This window comes from Cryptomeria japonica, chromosome 3 (genome assembly GCF_030272615.1).
Source record: "Cryptomeria japonica chromosome 3, Sugi_1.0, whole genome shotgun sequence".
Lineage (NCBI taxonomy): Eukaryota > Viridiplantae > Streptophyta > Pinopsida > Cupressales > Cupressaceae > Cryptomeria > Cryptomeria japonica.
The window spans coordinates 347,142,256-347,159,231 of record NC_081407.1 but is presented as its reverse complement, the minus strand read 5'-3'; positions in this window follow the sequence as shown (position 1 = coordinate 347,159,231).

Below are 16,976 nucleotides of genomic sequence, written 5' to 3'. Positions count from 1 at the left end.
TTGAACTCAAAACAAAGTTTGAATGCCAATCTCTTCTCTTTCTTGATTAAATTATAAATTTACAAAATGAACACCAAGTCTCAATTTTCTCTTCACTTTTGTAGATTTTTGTTGCATAAACAAAGATGGAAAAAAGATCCTTATTACAATAATAACCCTCATATATATAGAAGAGGGGTGCAACATGAAAATAGGAAATTATAACTAATTCTAAGACTAAGTCAAAAGTAGAGTTCAAATTGACTTAGGACTTGTGCACTCAACAGGTGCACAAGCGCAAATATAAAAAGACACTTGAAGTGTCAATGGGTAAAATAAAAAGCCATTGGAAAACATGAAAATGACTACGTGTCATTTTCCTTTAAGCTGAATCTCACTTCTACAACTCCTCAAACTTTTGAAAAGCATTCTTTATTTGAATTCCATCAAGTCCATCGGTATTAGTTGTCATGACTTTGACCCTGGTAATGGAATCTTCCCAGTCGGTGCAACACTTTTTATGCTTCCTCAAAATAGTATCTAGAAAATCCAAAATGAACTGAAGATCAACCAATTTATCAATTGAGGATAAAGAGAAATCCTCCCTATCAACCTTTGTAGTCATGAGCAAGCTGAATTCTTTGATGATTACATATGCTTCAAGTACCTTCTCATTTTCATTAAGAAATACACATGGAATCTCAAAAAAAATTGTTGCAATTTTTTTCTTCTTATCCACATATTATTTTAGGGCCTTCCTCATATCCTTGAATAGGTGCTCAAGAATATTCATTTGGTGTTCCAAGGCCTCTCACTTCTCAATGTACATGTACCACGAAGGAATTACACCATTTTGGATGAGGTCATCAAGATCATAATCTTCAAACTTCAACCAAGCTTCAAAATCCTTTTCTTGTATTTCAAGTTCCTAAGAGAAGACCTCTATGGTGCTATCTACTTCAGTCTTGACCACATCAAGATTTTTGACAATGATGCAAGCTAAACCTAGGACTCGTGTACCTTGTCTTAGAATTAGATCCATCCATTCTCCTACAACTCTACTTCGTGATGTTGCCTACTCAGCCCTTTTAACAACCCGTTTTTCCAAGGATGAAGCTACTGGTTCTACAACTTCTGAAGACTTGGTCACTTTAATAATAATTTAAATGAGTTTCTCAATTTGTGCTTTGATTTGATCTTTCTTGACCTTATCTTCATCATACCTTGCAACAAGAGCTTCCAAAGCTGATATGACATCACTTGAAGTAGAATCATGAGTTTGTTTTCCCAACTCAATCCTTTGAGTGACATAGTCTGAATCTTCGACTTGACCAATAACTACATCCGGAGGAGGAACAACAACCTCAGAATACTTGTTCCTAGTCTTGTCAACCTTTATCCTTGACAAAGTTTTAGCTTTCTTAACAGTCTTGGGTTTGATAGGAACAAGTTGGCTAAAATCAAAATCTTCAGGAGAGACAACTTGCCTCTTTCTCTTTGGCGCATTAGACATCAACCAAGGTGTTAAAGTCAAATCATCATTCTCACCTACTATCACATCCTAAGAGGGATTGATAGGATCCTGAACGATGGTGGTTACTATAGGAGAGGTCATGGTAATGACATGGGGAGGATTCTTAAGGGATGATTCATTGGATCTAGGGACTGCTTCATTCATGAATTTATCAAAATCATCCATCATGGTTGTAGATAATTCCGACAACGAGGAAAAATCAAAAAATACATTCTCAATATTGCCATGTGACGTGTCTAAAGTGAACTCACTAGCACTAGTAGAAGATACATGGATAATACTTGAAGAGGTAATACATGTGACCACTAGAGGCTCGCGCTCAGAAGTAGAAACAGGGACTTGTAACATAGATGAAGGAGAAGATACCTGAATTAAGGATTCATCTACTCATGGCATTTCTTCTTCATCAAATTCATTTTATTCTTGATCACCTTCTTGTCCATAAATTCACCCTTCATTAGGATGCTCATCCTCTTCTTGTTCATTTAGTACTTCTAATTCTGATATCTCTTGAACATTAGAACTAGAGGGTTCTCATTGAGCTTTTCCTTTCTTAGACCCAATCGTGAACTTCAACTTAGGAGCCCTTGTTAGAGTGGCAAGGTCTTGTTTGTTCTTAGTTATAATCTCTAATCTTCTTCCCATTGGGCCAGTAGTGTCATCATCAGAAGCAGAAGACAACGGTATCACGGGAACACCATGCAAGGATAACCAAATATTGGTATTAGTAAGAATAATTTGAAATCATTCGCTGATGGAAGTACATTCCTTTTGTGACCATTGGATGAGAGGAAAAGGCATAGAAGAAACCTTGTTCTTCTCATACATAGGATCCAAGATATCATAGTCTTCCTCCAGATCATTAGGAACATTGGCAAGGCCAAATTTTTCAATCTATTCAATGGTCAGCCAACAATAGTCAAGTTTCCTTATATCATTCTCAGACCTACAATCAGCCCAAACATCTTCAATTTGATGCACATTTACATATGCCTTCTTCATCTTATTTCTCATTCCTATGTAGTCAAAATCCTTTCTCACCTTAAAGAATGTCATGGTGGCTCTTCTCATCTCCTCTACCATTTCCCTATCTTTAAAGATGGAGTTGATAGAATACCTACCAATGGAAACAAAAAACTTCAAACCTGTTTTATGAGAACCTAATTGGGCCTCATACACTGCATTCATTTGATGATCTAGTTCCATCAATATAATCTTATCAGAGGGGTACCTAGGGAGCATGAAAGGCTCGCCATTGAAAAAACCAACCCTGATATATGTGAAGGTTGGAAATTGAAAAAACATGCATCCATATTGATTCACCACCTCCCAAGCATGATCAAACACTCTTTTGTTATACAAGTTCTTATTCAACATAACCATGTAATAACCAAACAATGCATCATTTACTCTCCAGAAATGATTATGACTATCCTAAAGAACTAACTGAGAATAGTATTTATGTATGTCAATTTGCCTCCTTGCACTAGTTATAGATAATCTAAGAAAATGTCTCATTGAAGCCTCAACGTACACCAAGTAACAAGTCATATAGAACTTGAGTGTGGTAGGCACCTTGGTGAGTTGTTTCGCAAATGGCATCACTAATCTGTTTCCCCAAAACATCTTAAATAATCACATGGATGTATTGATACATCCATTTATAGAAGGTATTAGAGGTAGGAAGACTTTTCACTTTACTCAAAAGATTTATCAAATCATTGACCTCTTCAACGAAGTCACATCGGGGAAGAGTTTCTGGCCATCTTGTAATGGTAGGTCTTAGGGTCTTTAGCCAATTATCATTCATGTTCTTTCTGCACTTGTCAGAATTCTATCAAAATAAGCTATGGTTGATTACATTGTAACATCAGTATATCTCTCAATACTGGGACACTTGAAAACTGAATCAAAGAATTCCTCATCCAACCTGATTAATTTCTTTTTGGCTTCATCCTTTACACTTCTACTGACTAGGTCAAAGTGATTTGCAACTACCATTACAAACTTAGGGTCTTGAGCAAACATTGGAAAAGTAGCAACCAGATGAATTCCACTGTTAATAATAGGTTCCATGTCACAATATGAAGGTAGTTTCTCAATTCTTTTAAGAAACTCAGCTAGGTCAACATGACCTATCTCTGTATCTCTTATGTGATCAATGTTCAAACTAATTAAAGATGGAGGAAAGACTAGATGCAGGTCTTGCTTCTTGAATTTCATCCCTCTCTTGTTTGGAGAAGCCTCTTTCATTGATATAATAATAACACTGAGAGAAAAGTACATTCATCAGTATTATAATGATACATTTGATCAATTGCTTTTGTTCATATGACTTGAACAAATCTTCAGAAAATAGTACAATTTGGCCATTAGGGTTTCCAAAACCCTCTTGAAATCTTTGAAATCACTGGGACTGAGCAAATATAAATCTTAATTTTTGTGTGTGATAAGTGAAATTTCAAAATTATAATCTTAAAATTTTACTTAAGAAAAAGTGTGGGTAAAGGTGTAATTCGGGTCCATAATGTCGAATTACAATTTGGAAAAACAAGAATTAGGTGTAATCCTGATTTATGGATCCAAATTACACTTAATACAAAGTGCCAATAATAAACCAAGTTTGAGGTGGGGTCACTGGCCCGCTTAGCACTTAGAGAAACAAAGGAAAGCATAAGGTGGTTGGTGGGGTTTCAAACCCACCAAACACCCGATATGGTGTATGATAGGTTTGCACCCCCACCCAACACCAAAAAAAGGTTTACTCTGTGCATTGATATAAAGGAGAATGATGGTGGTCAGGTCATCAACCCACCACACAACACTATGTGGTGTGGGGCGAGCCTATGGCCCTACTCAACATCGAAGTGGGTAAAATACAACGAACACAGGGAAACAGTGGTGGTCAAGGTTGCTAACACATCACACACCATCGTGTGGTGTGCAGTAGGCCTACGTACCTGCCCAACACTGGAGTAAATAATCATGGCAAGGAAGATAAGGATAGTTTGTTTCGGGGTCACCGACCCATCACACACCACAATGTGGTGAGGGGTGGGCCGGAGGCCTTGCCAAACACACAACATTGAATGGCAATAAAAACGTAGGGAAATAATAAAAACTAGTCTGTGGCGATGGTCGCAGACCTACCATGCACCATTGTGTGATGTGTGGTGAGCCTACAACCATCGCCACACACTGATATAACACAGTCATACGATAATCAAAGGAATGGAAATCAAATAATTTAAAAGGGTTTAAGAAAACCCTAGAATCACGGGGAAGAAATCACACCTAGTATAAAATTCAATGAAGTCTCACTCCCCGCCTAAGCAAGATTAAAATGAAATGAATACAAATTAAAATGCTAATGGGAGATTAATAAACCAAGTAAAAAGACTCCTATTTGAATCACTCAACCAAGTAATTAATAACTGAAGTTTATTAAATACGTGCAAATTGGATTTACAAACCCGATTTGCACCTGAATGGGCAAAACATGAAAAGTGAGGTGTAAATCGGGTTCGTAAACCCGCTTTGCATCTAGATGACACACTTGGTGTAAATCGGGTTTACAAACCCGATTTCAACCTAAATTGTATCTAAGTGAAAAAAGGAAAAACAAGGGGGAAAAATGCGCTAAAGACAACAATAATGTTTCGCAAAGCGTGCAATCAGCATCAAAACCACAAATGTGCACAAAATTTTTGGGGTAACCTTAGATTTTTGAAAAATGAAAAAATCAAGGATAACAAAAAGGCAATCCTACACAAACATAGCTACACATAAGACAATTATGGTAGTGATTGGAGTCCAAAAGTACTGATAGTCAGGTAAAATATTAAGACATCGTCATGCTAGATGAATGAAGACAACACATTGATATATAAATAAGAGAGTCATTTAACAATTCATTAAGTTGAAAGGACAACCATGTAGTAAAATACCAAGGAACATAGCTCCGAATGGGCTAAATGCAAATCATGAACAGAGTATGACATTCATGTGCACAGTCCTATAAAGAGAAAGTTAGTTCTTTGTAATATAAACATTCATAAAGGGACAATCAGTCCTTTACAATATAAACATTCATAAAGGGATGATTAACAAAAAGAGTAAGAATGTGTTCAATAAAATACCCAACATAGCAAGCTAATAGGTGATAGAGGGAAAAAAAATTAAATCTTATCATGATAGAGTATACATGATTGTGATTATAGTACTTATGGTGGAATTGTTACTGTAGACACCCATTTCTGTCTATTTAATTAAAAGAATACTTAGTATTTAATTGATTATTTAACCATTGTTTAATTATTGGTTACATCAATATTTAATTAATTCATCCCAACCCTCTTCTCCTATTAATTAAATAAATTATTCATTTAATTTCATTTAAATCATTAAACCATATTCTGACAATTAATTAAATAAATAAAGCATATTTGTTTAATTAATACCCTCTCTCACATTAAATATTTAAATCCCCAAAAACCCATCCCTCACATTTAAATAAATAAATATTTATTTAACTTCCTAAATCTGTCACCCACTTACACTTTCTAGAAAATGCACATTGCATACTAACCCTTCTTCTAATAATGACTAAACCCCTATTATTATCCTAACAACCCTCTAAGTGTTTGCACATTCCTAAACTAAGAGATTACGGAAGAGTCACTCCTCAAAACATTTAAGGCTCTTACAAAGCATTAAAAGCCTTCTCCCTTTCACAAGCTAACCCACATGGGTCTTTGACCAACCTAACCCACCTTTAACCCTTGCACATTCCCCCAACCCATGATTAAAGGCTTATTCCTTAACCCAACCATCCATGATAACCCTCAAGTCCCCTCAAGCCTTAAAGGTTTTGACCAATCTAACTCTTTAACCCTTGCATATTCCTTTACGCCTTGGATAAAAGCTTATCCTTTAACCTAACCTTAAGCTAACCATCCATGGTAACCATCATGTCTCTTCAAACATTTAATGCTTTGTCCCTCTCCTCTCAAGCCTTCCCTTGTTGACACTTGTCAACATGTGATTGGCTTGAGGGGGAGCACATGGATTGAGGATCATCACTTACTCAAGCAATCCTAACCCCTCCTCAATCAACTCAGCCTCAACCCTTCATTTGCCCATTTTCTCTATAAATAGGGCTCATTCTTTCATTGTTAGAGAGAGAAGAGTTATCCATGCATTGTTATTTTGCTTACATTTTGAATGATTTGTATGATGTTTTAGCTCTTCCACTAGTTGGAATTGCTAGTTTACATTAACACTTCATTTGCAAGTTTCATCCACACTTGACATAATCAATCATCTCCCATCCTCCATTGGACATCCTTTGTGCTAGTGCTCAAGCTAAGGGCATACTTCAAATAGCAGCAAGATCTTGGAGAGGAGGAAGACAAGGAAGAGCCATGGCATAGGGAGCATCATGGGGAAGTATTCATTTTATTTTGTTTATTTCTTAGCTAGCTTTTTGTTTACTAATCTTTTTTTATATGTCTTGAAAGGGTTTGAGTTCATTATGTTTATGGTTGAACATTTTATTTAGATAATCTCATATTGATTTTCCACTAATCCTCATTTCTGTTGATTCATTTGATGAACTTGACATGAAGTTTCTCATGAATCGATTTGTATGCTTTTCTTTGCAAGTGGATAGCATGAAATCGCATTTTCTTTAAGGAATTCGGTCAAAGGTTTCACGTGTGTTGTGTAGTCCCTGCATTTCTTGCCTGTCGTGATACCTATGGGAAACCTTTGCATTCATTGCATGTCATGATGTTGTGCTGCCTATGCATATATAACAATGCATTTCCAACTATAATATCTTCCAAAAATTTCCATGTTATTCTGTTGTGCTTTGATTACCATCCAAACGCTATTTTGGAACTGTCATTTGGGTTGCAAACAATAAAAGAACATAAATTGCAACCTTTAAATTCATTTTGTGCGCATGTTGTAATAATTTCATTCAATGAACTACATCTCTTTGAGGCATTATGTTAAAAAGTTCATACGTATTGCTAATGCTTCCACTTTTTGAGTGTCTAAGGTCATCGACGTTCTCTGGGAACAAGTAATTCATATGGTTCTATGTTTGGCATCGATCAATGTGGTGACAAGGTAACTCGTAAAAACATTAGAGGGTGAGTTGTGGCTTGGTTCGATGGTTCTGTTCTTTCTATTGTAAGGGCACCATGTTTCCATTGGCCAGATGGCACTGCTATTGGTGTCAAAGAGCATTAGATCTAAATTACTAGAAAGCTCTCAAAGTCTTCTTGTTATGTTGTGATTGATGTTTATGTTTTGTTCAAAGCTTCTATTATGACATAGGTAGGAATAATGCTTGTAGAAGCCGTAGGATTCCAGCTAGTTCTATTCTTTATAATGTTATTTATTTTAGTTAACATTATTAGAACAACATTGCTAGTTCTGTTCTTTTCATCATAAGAGCACCTGCTCCAAAGCTACCATTCTCACATGACCAGGGAGACGTTAGCAAAGGTTGTGGTGTGTGGCGTTAAACCTGCAAATCCCATTTACTGAAAGCTTCTAATGCCTTTTCACTACAAAAGGCACATCACTCTCTATTGATGTATTTATGCACTGTCTGAGAAACTTACGTATAAGCATTTGAGTCAGTCGAATGAGAGTGAGAAGCTGGAGTATATCGTATATCATACAGAGAAATCAAACTCAGATCTCATATGTGGACATTGGAGTCAGAGCAAGGACAAAACAAAAGAGAAGATTGTAAAAAAATCACTGTCTATGAGTGTCTATGAACGATTTTTCAAGATTAAAAATATATTTCCCTCTATGACAGTGAAGAATTTGTTTTGTTTAGCTTTGCAAGGTTTTTAAGATTAAAGATATATTTATGAAAGAGGTGATAAAGAAGATCTCTGTGCTGATGGAGAATAACTACCTGAGAGAGGACTTTTCCCAGGTTACTATATTGATAAAAGTCTTTATTGTTGCAGCTATTGAATTCAAAGTTGCTACAAAGAGCTAAGTGGCCAGAGAGTCGTTTGATTTAAACGAAGGATTCACAGCCAAAGAGTAGAAAGGTGTGCTTAGCGATTGTTGACAGTGTTCCTCCCTGATAATGAAAGATTCAGCCTCACAAAACGGCACAAATCCATAGCCTTTAAAACGGCTAGTCTTGTTTTTGTTGTATTTCAAATCATCATTTAATGTCATAATTGAGAGTGGGATGAAGCTAGGTGCTTGTCAATTCATTCCATAAATTTGAATGTTAGAAGAGTATGGGCAGTTGTTACCGTCACAATTAAAGGCTCGAAGCCATTTATAGATGGTCGAAGCTATTCTGGTTCCAAAATAGACCTTTCGTACAACGTGATAGCGATGTGTTAGTCAATCGCAGCCATTTATTGCAAAATCGACAGTGTAAAACGCGCTTAGTCAATCCATACTACCGTTTTGGAGCCAGAATAGACGCGTCTCCTTTATAGATGATTGGATGCTCGCTTAGTCAATCCAATGTCCCTTCCAATAAATGACGAGTTAGAATAGCCTAAGACATCATGGCCCATGGCATTGGTATTTATTGGCATTACTTCATTCATGAGCTTTGGTAAGTCTTGGAACTCATTTTTTTAAGTCATTTTTTTAAAACTTCCTTTGATTTTTGCTAACCATTGTTTAAAAAGGGTGCAATTGCAAGGTACCGGGGAGGATTGCTAACTAGTTGTGTTTGTAGGTTTTCAAGGTGTCAAATTTGCAATCTTTTCTTTAAATTCATTTAATGGTGCAAATTGATCAATCTTAGGATAGGCAATTTGATTTTTTACAAAAAATGACTTAAAACGAACAATCAATTTGTCATTTTTCAGGGTTTGAAAAAGAACAATCAATTTATCCTTTTCAGGTTTAAAAAGAACAATCAATTTGTCATTCTATGATTGAGAACTCACACTTTTGTCTTGCAAGTGGTAAAACGAATACAACACTTTTCGTTCTTCATTTCAAGTAAACAATGTTATTGATTTTATGCTTTCTTACTAACGACAAAAAGAACAAATGCATTTTGCAATGTTGGTTTAAAAAGAATCTTCATGCATGATTGACAACTACAAACTCACATTTTGCTATGAAGGGCTAAAAAGATCAAGTATAAATTGTGATTGGTGCATTTGCACATTTTGTTAGCATAAAAGCCATTTTCATTTTTTAGAAAAGGCTTGCCAAGGGACACATCACTCTTGGGATGACCTTAAGTGGTAAATCCTTCGAGCCGCTATAGAAATCAGGTGAGAGCTAAAGTTGTAACCATGGGTGTAGTTGTGCTTACAGTATAACTCTCTGAAAGGAGACATGGGCCCCACCATGAGTTACTAAGCTCTTAAGTGAGTCAATGCAGAATGAACTTACATCTAAAGTCATTGAACATTGCTACAACCTTTTTAGTTTAGAGGCCCACCTGTTCTATTGATAGAGTTTTGTGGTAATTTTAGTGCAAGGCTATAGTTATTTTTTCCCCCAAGATACTCACCATACGAGTCCCTTGAGTTGAGATAGGAATTTTTTGGGTTGTACAAGTTGTTTTCAACTTCCGAGAAGAGGGTGATCGGGTCATCCTTCCAGTCCTGGAGGTCCCTATCTATTCGCTCTCACAAAGATGAAAATACAACACACTCCTTAAGGTGTTGCATATTGGATTCAAAGAAGCATCAAGCGTGGGCTGAAGTTACTACAGTTGGCCATTCTTAAGGATAAAAAGTGATTGATTTGTCTTTGTTTGTTTAGACCAGTGGAAATTTGGGTTGAATTTGGCCTAAGAACATACACATTTCATTGAATTCATTTCAAAGTTACTCTACCAAGAAAAGATATGTTCATGTGCTTGATGTGTCTTCTTGCCAAAATCAAACATTCAAAACAAGTACATCTCATCAACTAAGCAAAATAAAAACCTTAACCAAGAACAATCTTAGACAAACATGAATGCTTAGGGTTTGGAAATCTCTCAAGTATATCAAGAAATCTATCTATTGCCATTCTAAGAAGAAGAAGCCTAGTGAAAAGAAATTACAAAAAAAAAGAAGTTTTGTTTACAAAAACTGTAAGCTCTTATTGAAACATCGAACATTCATACACCATTATCAAGACTTTAAAAATGATTTTACAACAAATTTTGAGATAGAACCTTTGAGATGACAAGCTTTTTTCCAAAGAAGAGCCTTATTACAATCACACGATAGAAGTCAATACATTCCACCATCCTACATTCGACAACCCGAAATCTCCTACTATAAACTCCAAAGTTTGCACTTATCATGAGAATCTATCACAATCCATTCAACTCTCAAATTAACAAGTTTTGTCCTTAGTCTCTTTTAGATCTTTCACATCTTATCAACAAATCAACTTATTAGTATATCTCTAACATCTAGGATTCATCATCCTAAGAGGTCATACTAGTCATCTATGGTAGGTAAAACTAACTCATGAGTGCATCCTCTCATAGTTAGATAGCTAGTGAATGTCAATCACAACACTTGCTATACCTTGTCTCAAAATTGTTGTACACCAAACTAAAGATCTTAAGAGTACTTTATTAATGAACTTCTGGTCTTGAGAATCATTCAACAACAACTAATTCATCCCATTTTAGTCAAACATTGGAGCTATAGGAAGAGGTACATCATCACATTTATAAAAATCCCACTTTCATAAATAAATTTTCAGATGGCTAAGACTCGATACATGAGGCGTAAGCAAGTATAATCACAACATAACTCAGAGGATGATGAAACTGTCAATCCTTTTGACCATAAAGAATTTGTAGTAGAAGAATATTCACAAACTCCTACATATGAAGAAATAGAAGAAGCAAATAGTAATCCTAGGTTCAACAAGATCTTTGAAATGATCCTCAAAGGGAATGCAAATATACACTTTCTCAAAATCACACAAGAAGGTGCAAAACTCCCTCCTTACTATGATGTTTCTCAAGTTGTAAAAACAGGTGATAAAGCATAAACTAGTCATCATCAAAACATGGATCAAAATGATCATAGGCAATGAAATACCCATAAATATGACTGCAATCAATACCAACATGATGACCATGGTTATATCCCACCCCCCAACATAGAGATAGATATCTTACACCAACAAATAAATGATCTCTCCCAATAGATAACAAATTTAGGGAGATCACAGAAAAGGTATTCTCTAGAGGATATTTGTCCTTATCCATTTGACAAGAACATAATCATGCCACCTTTTCCTAAGAACTTTGAGGCTCCCAAGTTTGACAAATACAAAGGAAAGGGTGATCCTAGGAATCATCTCAGGGAATTTTACACAACTTTCCTAGAGGTTGCTCGTGATGAAACGTACTTAATGCACCTCTTTCCTCAAAGTCTAGGAGGATCGACTATAAAATGGTTTTCACGGTTTCTACGTGGAATCAGAACGTTTGATGACTTAGTTCAAAACTTTGTTACTCATCATGCACATAACATAGAACAAGATGTCTCCATGGCTGATTTATGCAACATTGAACAAAAAAATGGAGAATTATTCTCGATATTCTTGCAAAGGTGGAGACACCTTTCTAGGAAATGTTCCTTCCACATTCCCGAGGAACAATTAGTAAAAATATTCATTTCAAGCTTAAATGGAGATGGAATTCCACTTGCAAGTCAAATGTTTAGACTCTTTTGAGGAGGTAATAGCCAAAGGACTCAAAATTTAGAAAGCTCTTATAAAAAAGGGTTTGGTGAAAATCTTCAAAGACAACAAAGACGGTCCTCACTTGACTTACAATAGTGATAAACCAAAGTTTTGGTCTAAAAACAAGAACATTGTCAATGATGGCATTGTTGATGCTCGAACAGTGAAAATCACACAACCTATTGTGAAATTGTTAGGACAAAACATGAACACCAACAATAACCCCACAAACAATCAAGTGAGAAACACTCAACATGATGTACCTAAGAGGAGGTACACTACATACAACCAAATTGAACTTACACACCTTTTAAGGAACCCATCAAAACAATGTTAAGGAAGCTTGCATCATCTGATCTTATCATGATTCCAACAACATCCAACTATGAGCCTCAAGTGAAACCTCCCTAGTGGAAGGATAACAAATATTGTGAATTTCACAAAGGAAAAGGTCATAGAACAAACAATTGTCACCATTTGAAGAACATCATCCAAGATCTTATTGATCGAGGAGAGGTAGAAATTGATGATATCAACCATAAAATCTTAAACGACGACCATAAAATTTTCAAAAATCCACTCCAATCATATGAAAAGGGAAGTACCTCTCATCAAGGGAAGAACAATGACAGTAAGGTCAATTATACACGAGCATCCTATGACTATATTGTCAACAATATAATTGAAGATATCAAACACATCGCAATGATAACCATCAAAGCCAAGAATCTTGAATGCAATTTTGTTACCCGTCGTAACAAGGTCACACTACAAGGTGTGCCATCAAAAACAACATATGGTCCAAAGTAGTATAACCTTGTTAACCAACTAGAAAAGATGCATGCGCTAATTTCCATCCTTAAGCTTTTACAGTTATCACCATTGCATATGATGATCTTAGACAAATCTCTCCAAGAAGCGTCGGTCCCATCCAATATTAATACTAATCAATTTCAAGCCGTGGATGGTAATCTCGAATCATCTCATTGCCTCACTTTCACTAAAAATGATGATTCATCTATACAACAACCGCATAATGCTCTACTTTACATTGAAGGTTACATTAATAAACACTAAGTCAAGTGAGTCTTTATCAATGGTAGAGCTGGTCTAAATATATGCACATTGCAACTAGTAACAACATTGGGATACAAAAAAAATGTAGTGGACGTTAGAAAGAAGATCACCATCAAGGCCTATGATGATGAAGAACGATCCTCCAAAGGATGTGTCACTCTACTAGTCAGGGTAGGACCTATGGTGAAGGATGTGGTTTTCCAAGTCCTAGATCTACCCCTCCCATATAAGCTTCTTATAGGGACACCCTGGATACATTCCATGCAAGCAATACCCTCCACCTACCATCAATGCTTCAAGTTCCCACATAATGGTGTGAAAATAACAATCTTAGGTGATGCTAACCCATTTTCCTTTTGCAACAATATAAGACATGTCAACCTGATACGACCATGCTTAGTAATAGAGAAGCTACTTCCTCATCATCTTATGTTAATCCCACTTCTCTCACTAGTAATCAAATCCCTATACTAGATAATGCTAAATTGAAGATGAAAATAAAGGATGAACGCCCAAGAGAATATAACATTAGCCAACTTTTTTGTGTTGGCCAACTACCTCTCTCACCTTGGAAATATGGCAAACTTCAACCTTCATAATAGAAGTCCACTACAACTAGCACATGTACACTTGCAAGGTTCACCTCGGGAATAAGCCAAGATGAAGAAATTGTTGAAGAAGGATTGACAAAGTGGATCTACAAAGAGGAGTCATCCAAGGGTAAACAACCTATAAAGATACGTATATAAAATGATGACAAAGGCTTCACAATGATGCAAAAGATGGGTTACGATGGAGATAGTGCTTTAGGCCTACAAAAAAAGGTGTGAAAGAACCTTTTCAACCTTCAGTACATCTGAGAAATCAAATCAAAGGACTAGGATACAATCCAAGTCACAAAACAACTTCTCAATCAAAATCCACACATACAACAAACAAGAAAAAGGGTTATGCTGCACAAAACTCAATCACTCCAAGGATAAAGCTCTTGTCCATTTTAAACATACAGACACCATTAGCAAGCCTATCATATATGACACTTGTAGCAAATGTCGACAAAAAATTTATACCTGACAACATACCTATAAGATGCAGTGACGAAGATTTACAAATTTATTCTGAGATAGATCTACAAGAATATGAATGGGATTCTTTACCTTCACATGAATCTGAATGGGATTCTTTTGATACTTTTGAAGATAAAAAAATTGAAGGAGAGGTATGGATTGAAACATTCTGAGATCTCGTTGCACAAAAGTCACCATGTCCTACTAATAGAGATGTACACCTCCTAAGCATGAATATGATGAGGAGATTACTAATGATGATTTTGATACCTCCGTTTTTACCTTAAACACCACATCCTATGACCTTAACCTAGTCGATGATGTAATACCACTTATCCATCCCCAACTCATTGATTGGGACCAACAAGGTCCCACATGCCTAGATATATTTCAAAACGATGATGCAATCATTGACTTCCTCGAACTCTGGGATAACATACCAAGTGTGGTTTACAAGGTTGGGTTTTCTATTGAACTCAATAGCGCGCCTTACTTCAGAGAGAATGCCAAACCTTTCAGCCACAAAATTATAATACTCAAGAATGGATCTTCTAGTGAAAACTGCACTACGACACTTCTAGATCCTAAAACAATAAAAATAAAGGACGAATCTAATGGTAAAAAACTTTCTAAGGCACCTAAGGATGGAAGGTTTGACATTCTCACATTCAGCATAAATTAGGAAAGACCATTTATCCTTGTGGAAGAAACAAAAGAAATAAATTTTGGAACAACTAAAAAATCCCCACATGATACACCTAACAACATCATTAACTTCAACAAAAGATCCTAGCTTTGTGGAATTATTTCAAAAGAGACAGATCAATTTTGCATGGTCCTATATAGACATGCCAGGACTAGATCCAGATCTAGTGATGCATCACTTGACAGTAGCAGAAGGAGCCAAACCAATGAAACATAAGTTAAGGAAAATGCATCTTCAAATCGCACTCTTAGTAAAGCCTGAACTTATAAAGTTGTTAGATGTTGGTTTCATTAGGCTAATTGACTATGAAAAATAGATATCTAATATTATACCAATGGAAAAACCAACTAGGGGCATCCACATTTGTACATATTTTAGGGACTTGAATAAAGCTTGTCTAAAAGATACCTGAAAGATGACTCCTCCCTTCCTAATATCGACATGATTGTGGATATAACATTTGGACATACAATATTCTCACTCATGGATGGATTTTATGAGTATAACCAAATGAAGATAACACCCAAGGATCAACACAAAACAACCTTCAGCTGTCCATGGGGCACTTATTGTTGGAATGTGATGCAATTCAGCCTAAAAAATGTTGGCGCTACATATCAATGAACTATGACCACTATCTTTCATGACATGATGCATACTTTGATGGAAGACTACGTGGATGATCTCCTAGCAAAGCCCTTAACAAGAGTGAATCACTTGGTAGTCCTGGACAAGATCTTCTAAAGGCTAGAACAATACAAGGTTTGTCTAAACCCCAAAAAATGTGTCTTTGGAGTAACCTCCAGGAAGCTCCTAGGATACATTGTCTCAGATAAAGGAATTGAAGTTGATCCTACAAAGGTAAAGGCAATCCTTGAAATTCCTCCTCCAAAGAACATCAATCAACTCATAGTCAACTAAGAACATTGCAAGGGAGGTTACAATCCATTTGTCGTTTCATTGCTCAATTGGCTAATAAAAGTCATCCATTCACACATCTACTACACAAAAATATTCAGATCAAATGGGATGAAAAATGCCAACAATCATTTCAATAGTTGAAAGACTAACTAATGATGCCACCTCTTTTAATACCACAAGCTCCAGACAGTCCCTTATTATTATACATATCATCTACTACTACAACCTTAGCGGTACTACTGGCACAACATGATCCAGAAGGAAAGGAATGTGCAATCTACTATATTCCCAGAACATTGGTAGGGTATGAAATCAACTATACCCCTATTGAGCGTGCATGTCTTGCGGTGGTCTTAGCCTCACTCAAGCTAAGACACTATATACTGACACAAAACCAAGCTCATTGCAAAGATAGATCCTTTGAAATATTTGTTAAGCAAAGTTGCTCTAACTGGTCGATTAGCAAAGTGGGTCATGATCTTGAACGAATTTGATATTGAGTATGTGGACCACAAGGCAATCAAAGGGCAAGTAATAGTAGATCAACTGACAAAAGCTCCCATGGAGAGTAATCACGCACTCATATCAACCTTTCTTGATGAAGCAATATTCATAGTAACACCTACACAACAACGAAAGCTCTACTTTAATAGATCATACACCCAACATAGTTTAGGAGTGGACATTCTCTTCATCACTCCTCAAGGTGATAACATCCAAAAGTCATGCAGGCTAACATTTTCATGCACAAAAAACATAGCAGAGTATGAAGCCTTGATCATAGGACTCAAAATGGATATACAGTGGAACCTGAAGGAACTACAAGTTTATAGTGACTCTCAACTGACAATCTGATAAGTTAATGATGACTACCAAACCAAGGATGGAAAATTCATGCCTTATAAGCATATGGTCGATAGTTTCAAACCAATCTTCACAACTTTCACTTTTGAGAAAAAGCATAGGAACAAAATAG